Here is an 8,136-nt window from a genome sequence, read left to right on the forward strand (position 1 = left end):
TCATGAGCCAAGGAGAGCTCTTTTTAGTATAAAACGCCCGGCTTCAGGTTTTTTGTTCTCTATATCCTTAATATTACACTGTTTGCTTTATCACTTTTTCACCCATCTACCATTCAATAATTTATCTTACTTTTTCTATAATTCCAAGTACATTGTTGACACCTTTACTTTCCCTTAAATACTTCATCATTAGAGTTCAATGCATTTTTCTAGCTCTTCCTTTGGAGGTGAATTTTACATGTAACGAAATGCATGACTCTTAAATGTACCTTCACTGAGTTTGAGAAATGTACATACAAACCCCCACCACATTCTAGAACATTCCCATCACTCCAGAAAATCCCCTCATGTCTCTTCCCTGTTAATCCTTGCCCTCCTCAAAGGTAATCAGGATTGTGATTTTTTTCCTACCATAGATGGATTTTTTCTGCTGCACAATTTCATACACATGGAATCATCCAGTTTGAAATCTTGTCTTATCTTACATGATGATTTTTCAATTCATCTGTTAGGCTATGTCCTGGTGCCTGATTTTTAAATTTATTTTTTTTTATAACTGAGAAGTAGCCCAATGTGTGAATATACCCCAATTTGTTTATCTACTGCTGGACACCTGGGATCTTCTCAGCATTGGGGAAGTAGAGCTAAAAATGCTGTGAATTGTCTTGGTCAGGTCTTTTCTGTGAACTTGCATATTTCTGCTACTCTAATAGACATGTCATGGTGTCTTTAAACTGTCGTCATTCCCATATTTAATTGCCAGCGATACTATTCATTTCTTCCCTCTAACAATAATAGTGATCCCATTTCTTGAATGCTCTCTGTAGCAATAGGCCCCTAATTTATCCTCATGGGAACCCTGAAAAGCAGGTCGAATCATATCCGTTTTACACATGCAGGGGCAGCTGCAGGTCAGGGGCATGTTGGTGAGTGGCTCTGACTCAGGGTTCAAGTGGAGGCTTCCTGGCCCTCAGGGCTCCCTGAGGCTGTGCAACGGCTGTGAGCAAACCAGGACGGGGCTTTTGCTCACTTCCTAGGGGGGCCTCTAGACCTGTACATTATGCAGTTCTACCAGTCTCAGTTGTTTAGGCAGCCAGTTCTGTGCAGTTACGTTGGTGATAATTCCCCATTTCATCATTTTCCTTGTACTACTAAATCTATGTCCTAAGTTTTATGGGAAGGTCAGTAGGTGAACTTGGTTTTGGTTCACTGTTTTTATCTCTGAATGAGATCTGACCCACCCTCAGATCTAAAGGGGAATCTCTTGGTCCAACACGCCCGGCTCAACCCAGCTCTCGGCCCAGAGTATGCCGAGAATTCTGGGTGGCGCCTCACTCTCCCACCTTCTTTACTCCTTTGGAGCTCAAAGTTGAGCATTTTCTCAAGTCAAAAGACAAGCTCAGAGCTGGAGGGGCCTCACTGGTCACTCGTTCACTTTTCCTGCCAACGCCAATCCAGTGAGGATTTGCAGTGATGCCCAGTCTAGAAAGATGATTGATGCCCAGCTCCCGACCAGATCTGCTGAGGGATGTGGACCCAGTGGAGGAACAAAGGGAGAATTATTATGAAAGCCACACTGACCGCTTCAAAGTGGAGTCAGGAGGCTAATTGGGAGCAGGACTTGGGCAGGACTCCAGCTGCTGCCTGGAGCACAAACTTTGATCACCTTCACCTGTGGCCACAGGCACTGGGAACGGCCTGAACACCTTATAGTTGCTTTGTGCCCAGAGGCCCACGATGTGAGTGCAGAGGTGGTTGGTGAACACCCCATTCTGCTGGTCAGTCCTCCCTCATCTTCTCAGGCATGCTGCCCCTCTTCCTTCCCAGCATGCCACAGCCGGCACAAGCTGCCACTTTCCCGGCCTTCTTTGGAACACTGATTCCAAGCCCACAGGGCCTGTTTCTCCTGCACTGAAGTTCTAAGACCCCAAATAGAGTCCCTTTATTTTTACAATTTCTGAGTCTGCATTGATTAACAAGAGGCAAATGTAATGTGGAAGGTGTGGCAGTGGAGATTCACCCGTGGATTAGGGCAGAGGACCCACCCCACCGGGGGAGCCATGAAGGGCGCCTAGGCCCAGACTAGAGGGCAAGTCACAGGGTCTCCGGCTGAGGGGTGACAAGATCAGAGAAGCACCCCCAGAGAGGCAGAGCAGGGCACAGGCAAGGAGCCAGGGAAGGGCAGGGGCAGGGGGCGTGCAGCAGGCTTCAGGAGGACCCTGGCCCTCTGATGGGATGGAGAGGGGAGAATGTGACAAGGAGAGAGAGTGAGAGCCTCAGTTTCCCCAGGAGGAGACTCAGGGCAGGAGGGAGGGGTGGCTGGAGCCTGGGCTGTAGAAAGAACATCCTGGCTACAGAGGGACGGATGAGTAGAGGAGGATTCCTAGATAGGAGCCGATTCAACAGAGAAGCCAGAGACAGCAAGGCCCAAGGTGGGCTGAGGGTAGGAAAGGAAAGAAACCTTCTGGAACAAAGTCAGCAGGACGTGGTGACACGTGATGGGGGAGGAAGAAGCAAGAGCGAATCCCAATTGTGAAGCCTTCCGAGGGAGGAAGTGGAAAGGAAGTTCAGTCTAGGGGAACGTGAATCCCGTCGTTCTGTTTGTATCTTGCAGCACTGTGGACTGAACCACGGCCTCGTGCACACTGGGCAGGCCCTCGGCCCCAAGCCTCATCCTCAGCCCACGGATTCAGCAGGTTGGGCTGAGTGAGACCCTAATTAGACACATGAGTGAAACGTCTGCATCTGTGACCTCTACAAGGGAATTGGGTGCTAGAAGGGTCTCCTCTGTAGACACAGACGTAGGGTCCTTGGCAAATGCTTGGCGGTTGAATCCATGAACAGTGGAGCTAACCCAGAGGAGTGGGCAGAGCAGGCGAGAGGGCCAGAGACAAACCTTCCCACGGAAGAGGCAAATGAAAGAACAGTCTGCCCAACGCGGTGGCCATGCCTGTAATCCCAGCAGCTTGAGAGGCTGAGGCAGGAAGATCGTGAGTTCAAAGCCAGCCCCAGCAACGGCAAGGTGCTAAGCAACTCAGTGAGCCACCGTCTCTAAATAAAACACAAAATAGGGCTGGGGGTGCCCCTGAGTACTTAAAAAAAAAAAAAGAAAGAAAGAAAGAAAAGAAAAGAAGGGAGGAGAGTCTGAGAAGTGGGAGGGACAAGAGGCCCGGAGACCAGGCAATCCTGAATTGCAAGGAAGGACTTCAGAGCTGCTCCAAGTGGGGACAGCTGAAAGATAAGGACTGAAGACAAGGTCTTATTAGGTTTGGCAACTGAAAGGGCCCTGGGCACTTTTTCAGGGAGCTGCGGGGTGGGGTGAGTGCGATTGGACTGGGGGCAGTGGGGTGATGAGTAGAAGAACTGGAAGTGGAGGCTGAGAGCCAGGGAAGGGAGGGCGGATGAGATCAGAGGGTGGAGGGTGGAGGGAGGTTTTCTCTTTCTTTTTCTCAGGTTGGTGGAGACCTGAGTGTGTAAAGGCCAGGCCAGGGGAAGAGCCGGGGCAGGGGTGACACTAGCAGCGTGAAGCAGGAGCCTGGCGTGGGGCCTGGCCCAGGCCTTGGAGACGGGGTGCTGGAGTGGAGTGAGGGGGACTGAGCTGAGCAGCAGGGAGGGAGGAGGAAGCGAGGGGGAGAAGACCTGGTGGCAGCAGACACCAGGACCCAGCACGGCCAGGCCTGGGCCAGGTATTCTGAATGGACACTCACGTAGTCTCTGAGGATTGGTACTGTCACCGTGCCATTTGAGGATGAGGAAATCGTAACAGGGAAATTAAAGAACTTGCCCAAATGTCCGTGGGACCAACTCAGGCTGCTGGTCTACATGTCCACTGAGGTGGCCATTCCATCAGGTGGCAGGAAGTCCATCTCCGACAATCCAGGAGGCTTGTGTAGGGAAGTGAGTTTCAGTGAGGGGATGTGGGTGCACTGGGGGTCCCTGGTGTACAAAGATGTCCTCTACCCTTGGGGGCCTCAGTCACTGGTCTTGTCAGCCTGTGATACACAAAACTGGCAAAATCATAATCCTTGGCTCATGGCGTGTTTTGATTATTTTTGCTATTTTGCCCAGGGCCCCACCAGCCTACCTCTCTGCCTAACCTACATACTACCTATGTAACAGGTCATCCTTAACATGATGGAAAAGACTGGGTGCAGAGGTGTGCAGCTGTAATTCCAGCTACTCAGGAGGGTGAGGTAGGAGAATCTCAAGTTCAAGGCAACATAGAGACCCTGTCTCTAAACAATAATAGTGATGATAATACTTTTCCCACTCAGCATCAAGATGAGAAGCCTCACTGTATCGTCCCGTGTCTCCACAGTTCCTGTATCTTGACTGCTGTACGATACCCCGAGTATGAGTTTGTTCATCCGATCTTCTGTTGGCATTTGAACAGTCCTGCTATAAACATTTTTGAATGTGCATTAAAGTTTTTCTTGGGTGTGTACCTACATGTAGCACTGCGGGGTCACAGGGCACGAAAGTCCCTCTGGGAGCTGTCCAATTTTTTCCAGATCATTACAAACTTATACTCCCACCACCACCAGGAAGAGAACCCATGGGTCTACATCTGCCCTGTCACTGGGCATAGTCAGGCTTTTAACCTGTGCCACTTGAGTGGGGTGAACGGCATCTCATGCTGTTCCACGTCCTGCTCACCTGCCCACCAGGTTCAGTTCGTGGACATCGCTGTCTGAGAAGCCCTCCTCACCAGCACTCGTCCCAGTCCATCAGTGCCATGCCCCCTCCCCCCACTGTCCCTCGACTCCTCCTCACCAGGGACAAGGCAGGTGCGTCTAACTCCACCAGACAGGTGAGTGCCTTTGAGCAGTCATTGCTGTTTGAATTAGACAGAATTCTTGTTTACGCAGATCTAGGAAGTCAAACGTTACCTGTGAGGGAGGTGGCAGAGTCCTCAAGGGACAATTGGGATAGGAAGCCAGGCTGGGAGCTCGTGACTGCAGGTTGGGCTGAGTGAGACCCTAATTAGCCAGCCTCTGCAGGTACCTCAGGGAGGTGTTTGGAGGAGTGTGACTTCCCCAGCAGGCTAGGACCAGGACTATGGGGGGGCCATGTCGCAGGTCAGGACTCTGCCCTGGAGGAGCAGATTGGCCTTCCACCTGGAGGGGTCAGTTTGCCAGCTCACACGAGGTCACCCTGGTCACATTGTGCTTTCTTCAGAGGTGTAAGAGTGTTAGACTCAGCTCCTGCATCCTGGAAGCCCTGAGCCAGGAGCCTGGGGAACTTTCCCATGAGTTCCAGTCTATGACTACAGGCCACGTCACCAGCCCATGTGCCATGACACCCCCAAACCATGACAGCCCATGTACCATGATGTGCTCTGTGCCTTGTGCCAGGACAGACAGGCTGGGCTGCAGTCGGCTGCCGAGTGGGTGGCACGAGGGCTTGGCATGGCACTCCGACTTATTAAAATCCTCCTGATGAGGGCTTTTTCTTTCAGAAGAAAGATGGCGGCCAGAGGGAAGTGAGGCCGTGGCCTCCATACTCGCCCTCTTTGGTTAGTGGAAATGTTTTCTGTCAGGTGTATCTGCATCATGCTGAGGGACAAGGGAACCCCTTCTCTGTGGCCTCAGAACCTGAGGAGGTCACGGAATAGGTGGGTAAGCTGTCCAGATCTTGCTGTTCTTCGCTCACCCTCCTGGCTCCATCCTTGCCTGGTCCCCCCTGGCCTCTGTGGTTCCTGCCTTCTCACTACCGCCTGGGGAGCCCCAAAAGGCCCCACACTGCTGCCCCAGAATCCTGTTACTGACAGAAATGATGGCCCGTCCTCTCCCAGGCGCTGGTGTTTTCAGAGCTTGCCTCGCCATCATCCCTTTGGATCTTCCCAATGTTCCTTGTCACAAGTGTCCTCGTGGTCTCCACCTCAGCTCCTGTGAATTCCTGTGACTGCTCACAGGATGCTCCCCCAGGCGCCCAGCAAGTCAGTGTGAAGCTGCTCACCAGCTTCCGCTGCTGAGGGGACTCAAGGGCACCGAGGAGGCTCAAGGTTGCAGCACTCTGTTAGGGACCGTCACGCCACCCGCCACTCAGCTCCACCCACCTGCACCAGGCTCTGGCCCTTTCACACATTTAACAAGAATGAAGGGGCCACCTGCTAGCTCCGGGGATGCTCCTGCCCTCGAGGGCTCACAGATTCTGGAGGTGCGAGTCCACCAGCCGCAGTGACCGAGGGCAGGAGTTCAGCTGCCTCCAGGGAAAAAGCTGCCTTTGGCAGAGACCGACCCAGCTCTGCCGGTGACCAATCAGGTGACACTGGCCAAGTGTCTGACTCCCTTGCTCTTCACCGTCCTTGTTTTGAAGGGCAACAGAGGGCTGCCGTGTGTCACAGGCCTGCTGTGTTTTGGAAGCTGCAGTTAGTCCTCCCGGCCCTTCCGAAGCCCCTAGGACTCCACTTAGCAGGTGAGAAGACTGAATCCCTGGCTCACAGGCCACCTGCCTGGCTCTCACTGTACCAAATCACACCCACCGAGATGTGCTTCTGCACCCAGGTTCTGTCTTTCCTGGAGTCTGCCTCACAGGGTTCAGTAAGAATTAACTGAGATTTTCAGTGCAAAAGCTCCCCAGTCTGCCTGGGTCCCAGCAGGTTCCTGATGAGAAGTGTCTGGTGTGGTCCCTTCTTCTCTCTCCACCACATCGCGCTGCCTCCCAGATGAAACCCACAGACAGATTTTCTCCCTTGTGATAATTAATATGTGTGCCAAAGTGTTTATGGAAAATAGCTTACTCTCTATCTTCCATCTCCAAGGATCCAATCATGTTTGGCAAGCAGGCTCCCAGATGCGAGGCCAGGGTCTATCAGCCAAACAAAGGAGAGGAAATTATCCAGGAAATTCTGACAAAGAAAGCAATTACTCGGGTCTGACGTACATGGGCCGCTCCTGCCAAGGCTGGGCCTCTTTGCCTCAATTACCTGAGGGCTGCGTCTGCGGAGATCCAGACACATTTGGTTATTTTTCTTGTCGGTCCTTTAACTCAGTGAGTGACCATCAATGTCCATTTCATGAGGACATCCTGTGCATCTGGGCAACCGGAAGCTGGGGCTGAGCTGGTACCCTGTAAGGGCCCGTGGGCGTCTGGGCTCGCCTGGCACCACACTTTGGTGGTTGTGCCAGCAGGAGAGCCCCTCCCTTCCCTGGTCGTAGATCTCCTCCCACAGCCCCATGGTGCTCATTGCTCCTCGGGAGCCATGGACTAATCCCTCAGGATTACCCAGCGTGGGCGGACAGCGTTTTTGTCGTAATGATGCTTCCTCCTTCCTGCAGCTCCTGGCTTTCACATCCATTATCTCGTCTGATCCTCACTCGCAGAGGCCCTTCCGAGACAGGCATTAGCGTTGCCATTTTAGATGGGAAAAATACCTGAGGGCGAGAGAGGATGGGCTTACCGCAGGCTAGTGGGGCAGAGCCAGCACCGGACCAGGGCAGGACACCTGGGATCTGGTTTTCGGCGTGCTGGTCTTGCTCTCTTTCCATGACAACATCCTAAGCGCCTCAAAAAAGCTCCAAGCCCAAAGGAGTGAATATTTAGTGGTAGAATTTCCAGCCCCCGTGGGTAGTAATCGGGGAGTGGGTTTTGGATGTGTGGGGCGTTTCCAGAGCTTGCAAATTTATCCCTGCTAGGCAGCTGCCTCCTCCCTGGTGGGGCTGGGCTGCAGGTCTGATGGCATGAAGGAGACCCTGAACGAGACCCTGTTTCCCTGCGAGGCTGTGGAATCCTGGGAAGCCACTGGAGATGCAGAGAGGAAATTACACAAGCTGGATTCTTGATGACGGCGGCTGATTCCCACCTCAGCCATGGAACTTGTTTGACATCTTCCAGGGCTGAGATGCGGAGCAGAGATAGGAGAGAGTGGCACCTGCCCCTTGGGTAATCAGAGCTGGCCCAGCACTTTTGGCAAGTATCATAAAGGTCTTTGCAAACATTAATTAATTCTCCCCACCCTGGGAAGAGAGAAACCTCTCCAAGTGCACCCAGGGAAGGCCCAGGCAATAAGGCGATGGCCTCATTTGTCACTCCATCCTGAGCCTGCCTCCCTCCACGTCCCACAGGGTCGCCTGCCAAGACGGGTCAAGTCACCCAGCCAGTGTCTTGAGCAGTGCCCATCTGGTGGCTGCTCTG

Source organism: Marmota marmota, unplaced genomic scaffold (genome assembly GCF_001458135.2).
Source record: "Marmota marmota marmota unplaced genomic scaffold, marMar, whole genome shotgun sequence".
Classification (NCBI taxonomy): Eukaryota; Metazoa; Chordata; class Mammalia; order Rodentia; family Sciuridae; genus Marmota; species Marmota marmota.